The sequence below is a fragment of the Typopeltis vanoorti genome, chromosome 15, assembly GCF_054136105.1.
Source record: "Typopeltis vanoorti isolate ZY-2024b chromosome 15, IOZ_Tvanoo_1.0, whole genome shotgun sequence".
Classification (NCBI taxonomy): domain Eukaryota; kingdom Metazoa; phylum Arthropoda; class Arachnida; order Uropygi; family Thelyphonidae; genus Typopeltis; species Typopeltis vanoorti.
Genome location: NC_143563.1, coordinates 99,284,068 through 99,298,608, shown reverse-complemented (window position 1 = coordinate 99,298,608; position 14,541 = coordinate 99,284,068). Strand labels below are relative to the sequence as shown.

Below are 14,541 nucleotides of genomic sequence, written 5' to 3'. Positions count from 1 at the left end.
TCTCTAATGCAAAACGCATAAGCTCATCTGAGGTAAGTGATGGTTATGTTACCTGCGGGTATACCGCTCTAGTAAATACTGCACAAGAGCAAAAGGAACATCGGGAAGAAAATGTATTTAAAATGGGTTTCCATTCACCTCATACGAGACACTATGAAATTAAAGTATATCACTGAGCACGATCATGTACACATAAATACTTAGGGTTTCGCAAGTACGTGAGTGCACGACTGTCTTTCTTCTTGCATGATGCCATTTATTGTGGCCCATTAGCCGAACCCATTCGGTAACATCATTAATTTTGATGCGTCAGCTAAAACGACTAATGCTGTTAAGGAAAAATAATCGATCTCTATCTATATGTCTGTGTTTTTTGTGTTATTGTGAAGCTATCTTGCTGTCCCGTATCTGCAGTTATTTTTCAGAAAAAAAAATGCTTCCATTAGAACATACTTTGGTTTTTTAAGTTTGTAGTAGGAGTGATTATAAAGATTTTTTTTGAGCTAACGAGGACTGTGTTTTTTATTATTTCTTATAATTAAGGAAAGAAAAAGAATGAAAAGCAGATGACTAAAAATATAATAGACATGAAGAGGCATTTAATTAAACTTGGTTAGCGTGAAACAAAGTTTATATTACACTGAGGGAATGTGATGTTCAGTTTTATGTTTTCTTAGGCAATGGCTTGAATTTAAATTTCAAAATATTTTAAATTTAAATTAAAATTTGCGGCCAAACATTAAAGCTTGATTGACGCCAATATGTCTGTTCATGATTAATTGTGTATTCTCGGCAATTTTCCTGTTTTGTAAGATAAAAACTATTCTACCTCAGTCTGAGACCGACTACCTCACCTTTTGTTTTAAAAAAGTGACCCACAGAGGTGTTTATGTTCTTAAGTCGGTTTATTTTTCGTGATAAACAAATTCCCCAAAAAATTCTTGGAGTAACACATTTTTAGTTGAAAACAAATATTCATGTTTGTCTGGAGATTCAAACCGACTTCCACTAAAACGCACATGTTCATCATCAGATTACGCTAAGATAGTGAAGATAAGAACAAAAAGACTGAAAAACACATTAAGAAATCAAGGTATTCATTATTTGAATTCATATCTAAGAAACTAAGATTATCAGATCATATTAGCTTGTTGCTGGTGTTTTTCTGGCCAGCTTGGCAGGGAGAGAAACTCTTCCACCTCTGGATGAGACAGACTGATTCAACTTCGTTTAACACGTTCATTGCCAACCACGCGATATCGCGCGATGCGAGTTCTCACCAAACGGCCGATCACGCGTCATCGCGTGGACGTCGTTAACTAAATAAAAAAAAATAAAAAAAAGTTGGCCACCACACGAAATTCCAATTTTGAGCTTGGCAATGAAAGTGTTAAAAAACCCTCATAAAGACTCTTAGCGTCTTAAGACAGTAAAATTTGAACCGAGTTCTTTCCCACCATTATAGAGTGAACCAAGAAACGTTGACTTAGGTGTGTGTGTGTGTGTGTGTGTGTGTGTGTGTGTGTGTGTGTGTGCGTGCGTGCAGGCTTTATTTTGGTTTCTTTTAGGAATCATATCCTAAAATAACCACACAGATGTCATGTTTGCAAGGTTCTCTTCAAAACTGAATCACAGGTGAGCAAGTGACATGAATTCTTGCTCCCCCCGCAGAAGAAAACAATAACATTATTTTCCCTTTTGTCTCTAGCATCGTCTAAAAATGTAAATATTTGAACATCGAACATATTTAACGAAGGACCTGGGATCTAGCATGAAGAAGAAAAGAGCCAACCTCAGAGGACCCTCTAAAGGTCCTAAGGTAACTCCGAATCTTTCTAAATTTAGTGTCAATTTTGAAAATAATTTTAATAATAAAATATTCTGAATAATTACCATATGAAATGTTCGAAAATAAGGTGATTAAATTAAGATCATTTTTACACACTTCTTGTTGACGTAAAGTTCCTGAATACACTACAGTTACTCATGTTTTTAACATGAAACAGTCCCTTTGTAAATGTATTCATCCAAGCACAGCAAGAATGGAAAAAAAACCGGAACTTGGTGTGTACCTCTTTGCCAACATTAATGGCACGATGATACCGAACATACAAACTCTACTCATCCGTTAAAGGGCAAATTTCGGTCTTATTGCAGAGATTTTCTCTTGCGATTAGTCTTAATAATCACTCATGAGAAGAAGCTATTTGCTTGTCAGGTACGAAACAATGAGAAGCAAATATTTGCTTCCTATTACATTTGCATGAACAGTTATCCAACTTATCACGTTATGAGGTAGACTTGGCGAAAGCTTTCCTTGAAACAATGTGTCTAATTAGTTCTCCTTATTCTTAGTTCAACAGTGTTGTTTACAGACTGTTATAGTGAATTATGCGGTGTACTGTTCTGAACGAATTTTATCGAGTGTTATATACTCCGTTGAGTAAAGATACAGCGAATTTTATGCTCCAAGGAGTACAGAAATGCCAAGCTTTTAAACCTATTGTTATGCCAACTAACGTATTATTAAAAAAATTAAATAGAGCGGTTTAGCACTTCATCAAGATAATCAAAATTTTTGTAGCAACGAAAACTATTTTATCTATTTAAATTGTTATGAAATTAAAAAAAAATCGAATGTTTTGGTTGAAATGGTTGGAAGCTAATCGAATAAATTTATATAGATAGTGATCTAATGTAATGTCGGTATTCAAACAATATACTGGTAGAAAAAAAAACACTCAGGTGGTTTCGTGAACAACTGTGGTTCACTTTGTCAGGAGTAAACAATGAATAAACCACAGAGTTAAGCTACAAGGCAGATAACAATCACAATGTTAAAAGTATTTAGAAACAACCAACAATGGAATGCTTGCGCGTATTGCAATTTGATAGTTAATGACGTTCTACGCGCCAACGGGATTCGCGTGCGTCAGATGTTTTAGAAGTCTAGACTTGTTAAGATCATACCTTATTTTTTTGTTGCGCTGTTGCGGATATTTTTTTTTTTTAAATAGAAGTTAACATAGTGGTTAACTTCTACATCACGTCTGATAAACGCATTAAAATAGCATTAATAGGAAGAGACTTCCTACAACATAGAAATCGTAAAATAAAATGAGCCGTAAATATTGATGTCGGAATTGAAGTAAATATTGCAATCCAAGTTCATCCACGTAAATATTAATGTTTTTTCTGTTAATATTAAAATACATAGCGATAATAAATCTCATATTTCTCATATCTAATCTTTATTACCTTGCTTTCCAACTAAAAATATTGCTATCACATGAGATCATTTTATTCTCCTTTACTGGCGAAGGTTACCTTTTTAAACTTTTTACCATTAAGGCATCGCATATGTTAATTTATCTGCACTTCCTGTCGCTTCGTTTTTTTTTTTTAAGTTCTTTTCAAGATCGTCTTCAGACTACTGGCACACTTCTAATCCATCCTCCATTCTTTCAGCCGTATTCTGCCACTGCAAGCCCCGTCATCCATCTTGCTTTGCTCTTTTGGTGCTAACCGAAATGTATGTCGTGAAAAAACACTTCTGCTCTTATTAAACAAAAAAAATGTCCTTAATATCAAAATCAATAATTATAATATTCTTAAAATTAAGAAAAGATCGTCATTAAGAACATCACTGATGAGGTTGTCAAGAAAATAAGTGAAGAAATGAACATTAGCAAGTCTTCTGATTTATTGCTTATTCTAACTTCGTGTAGTTTCACCGCTTTTTTTTTTTTTGGTTTTAGATCTTCAGTCAAGTTGCATTTTCAAAAGCCTGCTTTAATGCTATTTATGTGGGAAAAACATAAAAGGGAAGAACGTTTTCTGTTGAAATAATGGATTTAATCAAGAACAGAAACAAATACGCCCTTTTGCTTTATGATGAAAGTTTTTGAAAAACTTAATGTTACAAGTTTACTGAATTTAAGTCAAGACTACCAATATATAAGACATTACTGGAAAACTAGTGTATAAAATTCTTCATATCAGGAAAAATGCAAGTCATTATAATACTTTCTAAGGTTTTTTATTGTGTGATATAAAAATATTATACGAAGGTCATTTGACAGTTCTGTGCGTTGTACTCCTATCTTTCAATCAAACATTTACTTAACCAACTACATTTATAGATATTCAATATGATCCAGTCTGCTTTATTTCTGATTCCCAACGTTTGGTTAAATTGTGTGTTCCTGTCAGCCAATCTTTTTCTGATTATGAGTTTGATTAGTCGGGTCACTTGAGTAGAAACCTTGTCGGTGATATTAATAAGTACACGGTGTTGCATTTTGGAGTGCAGGAATATAAGGTTGTGTACTATATTGATGGCGCCGTACCGCAGGAAGTGGATGAGATTCGAGAGTGATGGTTGATAGTACTCTGAAGTTTACTACAGTCTGCTATCTTCCTTATACTGATAAGGAAGTGTTTGTGCAACTCCATAAAGCACACGTGGTCGTACCACACGTGGTGTAGTACGACACGATCTGAGCACGACTATTGTGCTTAGATCTGGTCACCTGGTTTTTAATGTGATGTGGAGACATCGGAGAGGGGCCCCGAGACGAGTGACTGAGAAAAATATCAGGACTCAGGAATGCAGGCTATGGAGAGAGGTTGAAGAAATGTGGATTGCAGAGTTTGGTCGATAGGAGACAAAGAGGTGACATGATAGAGACGTTTAAGATAGTGAGGGGGGATTTTAAAAAGACTAGAAGGCAAGACGGTGAAGAAGGGTGTGAGGAGTATATTTTTTACATGGAGAACTGTAAATGAATTAAATGTATTACCGGAATATGATTAATGCAAGGAGCGTTAAAGAATTTAAGATTCGCTACGATAATTATTTTGTCAGCTGAATGAACCTTCCACAACGAGTTTGCCGACTCCATGGAGGAATAATAATAATAATAATAATAATAATGGATAGGCGGACTCGTAATCCAGAAAACCTGATATAGAAAAATACAAACGTACGTGGTTCTTTCATCAAGTTGCTTCAGATTTTCGACAATTTGGCTTGAAAAACCAAACTTCTAAAGACTGGAGATTTAACAGTTAGATCTGCAGTCTTCAGTAGTTTTTCAGTAGGTATGAAGTTAAGTTAGATTCTAACTTAACTTCATACTGATCATAATATTATACGCAAAATTCGATTTCAGGAATTCGTGTTTAACAAGAAATTAATTTCAACGACTCCATCATGCTAATATAATATAATCATAATTTGAAAATTTATCTTTGTAAAAAAAAAGTGTTTTAAAATAAGTAGTAAAATTCAGGTCTTTCATCCAATATCCTCATTTCCGCTTCATAATCTGTTTTTCTTTCGGGATGCAAATTACACCCCCCCCCCCTGCGCTCTGATTTATACAGCAGATCCGAAAGAAAAAACTCCGATAGTTAATACAAATATGCAAAGATGATTTTTTGGATCAAATGTGGACGGATTGTTATACTAAATAAAACAATATCCATCAAAAGGCCATTAAGCTAACATTAGAATGCAGTAAACAGCATGAGCCTATGGCGAATACCAAATGCTGCAGGAGGAGAACAAAAGGCAGTGTATGTGATCGCCAAGTCATTGTGTTGTACTTAGTGTCGTGCTACTGCATACCGTAATGCTCCATCAACATGCTGACAGCTACTCATAGCCACAGAAGAAAATAACGTATTGGTTGGCACAAAAGAAAAAGTGCAGTTTGATATGAAAGTAGAAATACCAACGATAGGACAGAGTTTTTCGGATGTTTCTTTTTTTATCCTTTTTTTTTTACGTCAATAGATGGAACGAGCAGGCTTACTTTGAAACATTTAGAGTGATTTATTACGTGGCTGCATGGGACGTACTAACCTAGACGGAGTTCATTTCCAGAAGAAAATCAAACAACAGTGAAAAAAAAATACGAAATCGCATCACACTTACCTGAACAATATGGCACAATAGTAGACGGCATTTTTGAAGCCAATATGAGATAAAAGTGTAATAAGATATTTTGTCCATCTGTGCGAACGGAAAAAGAAATGCAGACGATAAAACGACTTAGTGGATACAGACAAGACAATCTTCGACAGTGGTGAAAAAAAGAAAAAAAATATCTCACATTTAAACAGTTCAAGTGTTGGCAAGAATAGGAAATTTACAAGTAATATACCTGACAAACGGTTTGACTGCTTTTTCTATTATATAACGGTATTTGTCCCAATTTCTTTGAAAGGTGTGGGAAAATAAAACTAAAAAAAACTTATCACCTTAGATAAATCGGCAAGTTTCAGCATTATTCTAGTAATATATTTTACTTACTATCGGATATAATAATTATAAGAGAGTTTATCTTTGACCTTTTGCAAAAAGAAAAAAATCTCCCAAAAGTAACACTTCATATGTGAAATCTCATGTACGCAATAACAAGAAAAATCAGCATAATTAGACGAAATTATATACAAAATTAATCTTATGCTAAAATATTTTGTATTATTAATAAATCGATTATGACACCAAGCCAGGGTTAACTATAACTTACAACTGGAATTAATATTTTTATTTAAAGTAAATAAATTACAACTCAATTTTTCTTTCTAACTGACGATGTTTACTGACAAAACCTTGAGAACGTAGTCCACATTGACGCAACCCTATTATCTCTCCAAGAACACTTTAACTCGGGAGTTTTTCTGGATGTTAAAAGCATGTTGGGAAACTGCTGTGACAATCTGTATTCTTCACTGTTACATACATTACTCTTCCGTCTTAGAGAACCCGCTTGTCCCTCAAATGAATCAATACTTCGAATGAGATCGATTGATGTCCAGTTCACAAAGCTGTTGGGTAAGTGGAGTGTGGCTATTAAAAACAAAATGGCGACTGTGTAGGCGTAGAGTTGATTCTCTGTTGGATTGCAATGGTGCATCTCATACGACGCTTTTTAGTTATCTAGAAAAATGTAAATCCAAATTTTTAGATTCTTATAGTGCAAACTAACACTTTATTATTAAAAGTAATTTCGGATTCGTTCATAAACTGCGTAACGCTCTCGCGGGGGGGTTCTCGACAAAAAGAGAAAAGAGAGAAGTTTAAAACTGTGCAATTTCTTTCCTTTACAAAAAAATCGTATTTTCTAACATTATTATTAATACAGACTATTAATAATTTGTATTGCAGTCTTCTTAAAGAATGACTAAACCTTTGATTCAATTTTCCTTCATTTTTCGATTGTCCAATAAGTAGATTATTGATACTAAATAAACATAGGAGTATAAATAAAATAAAGAAAATATATATATAAATATGTATTAAAATAACTATTAAAAGAAAAGTAAATAATTGTAGATAAATATTTAAATTTCATTAAAAAATTATAAACAAAATGAAGAAAATCAAATATATCAAAATAAAATAATTTTGATATATTTAACAAAATAATAAACTTATTATCACCATATTTAGATCAAAAACAAAACTTATGGAACTTGCTTACAATAGGGGAAGGTCTCCTGTTTATTATATCTGAGGGAATGGATTATCTGACTACTGTAGTTGGGGGGGGGGGGGGAATAAAATCCAGAATGGCGTTACGGAGTGTATGCAAGAACCCTATGCTCAGCAAATGAGTAACATACTGCTATTTCTACAGGGTTAAGCCTATCTTACAGTGTGACATCTGTTCTTCTTGACAGTCTACCTGCCTATTTTAGTCAGCGTTAATGGCCTTTACTGAATGATTTTATATCTATCTTACTAAACGAGTTAAGATTGTAATTAAATGTGCAAACTACCTTATATTTTACACACACAGTACCAAGTTATTTGAACAACTCTAAGAATTAAAACTGTTTTTTCATAGAATGCTTCTGTATTGAAAATAACCGAAATATAAATTATGTAATTAACACTCTAGAGAGGAAAGAAAGACACCTTTCGAATCACTCCGTCTGCGTCCGCGCACTTCGCAACCATATGCCTGGGGAAGGAGCGTCCTAGGTTCGATTCCCGTCGACGACGTGAGCAGCTTAAGGATCTTCCTCAGCCATAGCCAAGTTAACCGGTCTTGAGCCTGGACAGCAGGGTTTTCCCCCCAGTTTATCTGGGATTTTTCATTCCTCAACCAGACAAACCGGCCCCGTGAACACACACACACGGATACAGTCAGGAATACTCAAGACAATCCCTCCAGCCATAGGTCTGAATTGTCAGGTATACCGGTCCCGAGCCCGGATAAAAATAGGGGGATTGAGGTGGTGCCGTACCTCCCAGTAAAAGGAGCTTACGGCCGTTGAATCGCCATACGAAATGAATGAATGAATGAACTTCGTCTGTAATAAGCAGGGGCTGTCTCTCAACTCTTGTGCATATTCTTATTTTTGTTTCTTTATTTACGTACATAATCTTCCAGATAAAGCTTTTGATACATCAGGTTTTTGCTATCTTTTACTGCTTGTTCTTGTACATCATTTTGTGTGAGGTGCTATTGTAAGAATTAGTTCTATTCAATTTTTTTAAGTAATCTCACTTATTCAAGGATTCAGAAATTAATAACACTGCTGACGGGCTTTTGAATTTTAGATCAGCTTGCGATAGTTTATTTTGGAGCCTTCAGAATTTTAACCAATTCTGGAGTGAAACACCAACTACATAATTAAGATAAAACGGGGTCCAAAATCATAGAGAAAACGGATTATATACATTATAACACTGATATGAATGAAGACTTGGATAAAATCCTCCATATAATAATCGAGACCTTACTAAATAATGCGAGAGACATTGGTGTAATTGACCAAAAGAAGGACGAAAGAAAATTGTCTGAACAATCAATCTTCTCAATCAATTTTCTCAAAGAGAGAAGAGAAATGAAAAGAGATCTGGGAAAGGGAAGCAGAATAGAATTCTCGGAGCTACGTAAAACAATAAAGAAAAGGATGACCAAGAAATTAGAAACTTCAGAACAAGAAAAATCAAAATTACAATAGAAACCATTATGGATCTAAAAGGAGTGAGAATAGAGTCGTCCATAAGACGAAATAAATCAATAGTCCTTAAAGATGAAAATGGAGTACTAATTAAAGACAACGAACAGATCTTAAAAAGAAGAAGAAGAAGAAAAGTCTTCTATGCCAAACTAAGTGATGATTCCCAAGAGTTAAACCAATACGAAAACAAAAGGTAATATCCAAAACGGAAGAGGAACAAATATGCTCTAGAGTTCCGAAAGAAGTATGCAATGGATAGCATAAGCGTATTGGAAAGTACACCAACTGAAGATGAGTTACCAACAGAAGTTCTGAAAGCAGGTGGCGTACTAATCATGACTATGTTAAGTAAAATTTACACATTGTGCCAAGACATAAGAAGGTACGATAGAGTTGGAATAATGCTATCCTTATTATAGTTTTTAAAATGGAGGACAGAGAAGATATTAAAAATTACCGTCCTTTCAACAATACACAACATTTTTACAAAAATCATTAGCAAGAGAATACAAACTAAAGTATATTTTTGCCAACCTCCAGAATAAGCAGGATTCAGAAGAAAAAAAAAGGAAAAAAACACGACCGTAACAGTGATCACATACACTGCTCAGTAAGAAGTCAACGGACACCACAGTGTGAGGAACAAACAGCCATGGCACCCACTTTAATAAGATGTAGGACCTTCTTTCGCAATGATAACTGCAACAATCCTACTGATATACTTTCCACAAGAGAAATTTTGGGAATTTTGGACCATTCTTTCTGTAGGCATGTAATTGATGTAAGGCGGACGTCCATTGACCACACCCAACGCTCCAGTTCATCCCACAGATATTCAATAGGGTTGAGATCAGCGCTTCGTGGAGGCCAGTCAAGTGTGGGGACGTTTATGTCCACAAACCACGCAGTTACAGCAGCAGCCTTGTGACACGGTGCATTGCCTTGCTGGAAGAGCCAATGATCAGTTCCATAGAAACGCCACAAAGTAGAAAGCATTGCATTATCCCGAATGTTCGGATACCTCTCGGAGTTCAATGTTCGTAGCTCCGCAGAGGTTCGAAGCCAATCCAGGACACAAGCAAATGGACATACCCGTCCATTTGCTTTTTCGATGGTGGAGCGTGATTCTTCGCTCCGTAACACAGCTTTCCAAGCTTCCACGTCCCACTGTACGCGGCTCTTGCATCACTAAAGACGACGTTGCATGTTGGTTCGAGTAATGTGGGGCTTGCATATTGCTGTCCTACCATGAAAACCCATGTTGTTTTCAGAGCCTCGGTTCTGAATGATTTTGTGCAGACTCGAGTTCCATTCGATGCCCGGAAGCCGTATTCAACGTGTCAACCAACGATCGGCAGTTTTTCCATATTATCCTACATAGTGCGCTGCCATTACGTTCGGTGAGTGTGTTGAGTCGTCCACTGTGGTTACCAGTTGCAGATGACTCCCTGCGCTTCCAGCACAGTATGGTATCACTGATTGTTGACCTCGGATGGCCCAATTAGTGAACAATTTGCTGAACAGAAACCGTGCAACATGGCATCCTATTGCAACGCCTCTTTCAAACTCCGTCAGCTCCCTTCACGCAGCCATTTATATTAAACCGCAATGTTTAATATATATATATATATATATATATATTAAACATTGCAGTCTAATATATATATATATATATATATATATATATATATATATTAAACTGCAATCAGGAACAGATATGATTTTTCGTATTAAAAAAGGGAGTTAGATAGGAAGATGTCATTTCCCTAAATTATTCACAGCAGCCTTAGAAGATAATTTTGAAAATCTGCATTGGAAAACTAGAAGAATTATGGTAAATGGAAAGGAACTCAATCACCTGCAATTCACTAATGTTCTCTTTGGAAACTCTGCAAAACTTTAACAAATGCCCAATGAATTGAATGCGTTGAAATAATGATAAAATGCATCTAATTTAACTCCACTATATAATATATACACTACAGCGCAACAGTTTTCGTCGAACCTTGATGCAGGATAGTTGGCGGAAAAAAGTACCCCCCGCCGTTATAATTCCATTTTTATTGGCAAAATTATTTGATTTTTTGTTATAATTAGACCGTTTTAATGGAAAAGGTGAACAAAATTGTTCAATAGTACTGATATCGAAAACGACCTTCGATTTTTTTAATGTAAAGTTCATATGGTCATATGCATGACGTAGCACTCAAAATAGAGTTGATATCAGAATGGTATCCCAGAGATGGAAAGATAAAGGATGACCAAAGAGATGGTGTAATGATGAGATTAAAGAGATGGTTGGAACTCAGTGGTACAGATAAGATCAAGCTAGGACTGAATTGAGGATTTGGAGGAGGTCGTAGTCCCGCAGCGGATAGAAAATGGCTGATGATGAACTCTTCGATTCACAGAGAGATTAATAAATCAAGTATGCTAAATAAATAATACGTGTAGAAAGTTTTTAACTTGGGTATATTATGTATTCAAGATACCAAGTAATTTTATATAAACTTGGTTTTTAATCCTATTTTCCAAGTAAGCAAACAGACAAGTATGTCAAGTTTGCGCCTGCACATAGTGCAAGACTGAGGCAACTCCTGCAAGTAATGCAGGACCTAGGCAACTCGTGGTAAAGGTGGATTAAGATCCGATCACTTTTCTTAGTATTTTTCCCCTAATGCAAAGCACATCACCTTGCGAAGATGTATGATGCTATGCATTAAAAGTAGGGGTCACTATCCAGACCGGTTTCGACCTTTGTATAGGTGAATCGGGCTCTAAAAATAAGACCATCTCGAAAGATCGCCCAACTCAGCGTTGTTCCACTGAGTGACAGGCTCACCCCATCACCGAGAAGAATTTCTCAGCATAGGCTCCACCCAGTGACAGGCTTACCCCCACCACCAAGCAGAGCCATAATCTCAGCGGTGGTCCTACTCAGAGACAAGCAAAAACCTATCCCCAAGCCGAGGCTCACAGAACATAAGCCTAACCACCTCAAAAAGGTTTAGACCTTTTTGAGGTGTCGTCAGTGGGAGCCAGACCTGAAATATGAAGGTTGAAGTAATGCAGAGCTTATATGAATTTTACCTAAACAAGTTGCCACAAGGTGCTTTGATCTTATTAAATAAAATCTCAGGATGAGAGATAGATGCAGAAAGTTTTTAACTTGAGTGTATTATGTATTCAATATACCAAGTCATTTTATATAAACTTGATTTTTTAATCCTATTTCCCAAGTAAGATACTAAGGAAAATGATCGGAGCTTAATCCACCTTTACCACGAGTTGCCTAGGTCCTACACTACTTGCAGGAGTTACCTCGGTCTTGCACTACGTGCAGGCACAAACATGACATATTTGTCTGTTTGCTTACTTGGGAAATAGGATTAAAAACCAAGTTTATATAAAATTACTTGGTATCTTGAATAAACAATACATGGGGAGATTTAAGCAAGATTACAGTAAAGCAATCAATGCTGAAGTAGCATAATATAAGAAAAAACAGTTCCATTGCACACAGCAGCAGTCATGACGAGATCAAAGCAGCGATTAAACAAGAAACTTAACTTTCGTGTTGCTAAAAATTGTGAATTTATTATGTATTTCAAGGACCAAGTGGATTTTTTGCAGATCAAAATGAGATCACGCATGTACGGTAACTGAACTTTACATATATATATAAAAATCTAAGGTCGTTTTCGATATAGTACTATTGAACAATTTTGTTCACCTTTTCCATTAAAACAGTCTAATTATAACAAAAAAAATCAAATAATTTTGCCAATAAAAATGGAATTATAACGGGGGGGGCACTTTTTTCCGCCAACTATCCTGCATCAAGGTTCAACGAAAACTGTTGCGCTACAGTGTATATATTATATAGTGGAGTTAAATTAGATGCAGTTTATCGTTATACATCACAGTTATGACACTGATTTAAATTGAATTTTCAATTGTCCATGCTTGACAAAGCGACAATATTTATTTAAGTTAAGGAATATTCCATCCCATATTGTTTCTTAGCCGAATAAGAAACTCAAAGAGTTTTCATGCCGAATATAGAAACTATATAAAGTTCGGCAAGTCCAAGCGTAAGCAAATACCTGGATAGTGCAGCACCTGACCCATTTGGTAGTGCAAGCTGAGGCAACTCATAGAAAGGGTGGAGCAAGCTTCGATCACAATTCTTGGTATTTACCCATAATGTGAACTTAGCTCCTAGGAGCGTATTACTGTTCTAAATGATATCACGCATGTACGGTAACTGAACTTTACATTAAAAAAAAAAATCTAACGTCGTTTTCGATATTATGAGAGAAGGTCGCTACCCAGACCGGTTTCAACCCTTATTGAGGTCTCATCAGTGAGCAGGTAGACCTAGTTAATACCAAGTTTGTAGCGAACAGAACTTACATCCCTTCTATGAGAATTGCCAAGAAGGTGTCCTAATAAATTACTAATTATATGAAGAGCCAAAGGCTTCAATTCGGCGACATGAACTTATTTAAGTGAGCCAAAGGATATTGCAGCCTTTGGCTCTTCATATAATTAGTAATTTATTAGGACACCTTGGCAATTCTCATAGAAGGGATGTAAGTTCTGTTCGCTACAAACCTGGTATTAACTTGGTCTACCTAGTCACTGATGAGACCTCAATAAGGGTTGAAACCGGTCTGGGTAGTGACCTTCTCTCATAATGTAGAACAGTAATACAGCTCCTAGGAGCTAAGTTCACATTATGGGTAAATACCAAGAATTGTGATCGGAGCTTGCTCCACCCTTTCTATGAGTTGCCTCAGCTTGCACTACCAAATGGATCAGGTGCTGCACTATCCAGGTATTTGCTTACGCTTGGAATCGCCGAACTTTATATTTATATAGTTTCTATATTCGGCTAAGAAACAATATGGGATGCAGTATCCCTTAACTTAAATAAGTTCATGTCGCCGAATTGAAGCCTCTTCATATAATTAGACAATATTTATATTTATAGACCTCTAGCGCATGGTCGTACTATTTAAAAATCCCACAAGAATGTCAAAAATCAAAAACGCGTTTTAAGAAACCCAACTCGTTTTTGACCTATGAACTTTAGGCATAATTTCTTTTTGTCTATCATTGCCATTACAATGGGTTCGCCTGACACAAACTGACTGATATTTTAACAGAGATCTCAAACACGACATTTCGTTTAACTCCACCAGGAAGTTCAGTTTTTGCCAATAAAATGCATACTGATTAAAATCAAAATTGAACCGCATGAACATCATGCTTGCATGCGCGCGTACACGTATCCTGAATCCCAAATTTAAACAACGGATACGAAGCAGATTACGTATGACCAGAACAACAATGAAAATGGCACGTGATATGTCACACGCGTGTTACATATAAATTAACCAATATAATTAACCAGGAAATTGTGAGTGATGTTTTTTTTTTTTTATTATGAACTCAACTATGATAAAGAACTAAAAATGTGCAGATTGCTAAGTTGATTATAGCGTGAATGAAGTAGAATATTAATAAACACGTCTATATCTGTCATAATTA

At 35.7% G+C, this 14,541-nt stretch overlaps 1 long non-coding RNA gene across 1 annotated transcript in view; it reads right to left on the bottom strand.

The window, feature by feature from the left end:
• Positions 1 to 6,535: 6,535 nt before the first annotated feature.
• Positions 6,536 to 14,541, bottom strand: part of LOC150099025 (uncharacterized) — a 115,088-nt gene continuing 107,082 nt past the window's right edge. Inside the window, exon 4 of the long non-coding RNA XR_016549544.1 lies at positions 6,536 to 6,949. This is a non-coding gene — a long non-coding RNA (uncharacterized LOC150099025). The remainder of the gene's footprint in view (positions 6,950 to 14,541) is intronic.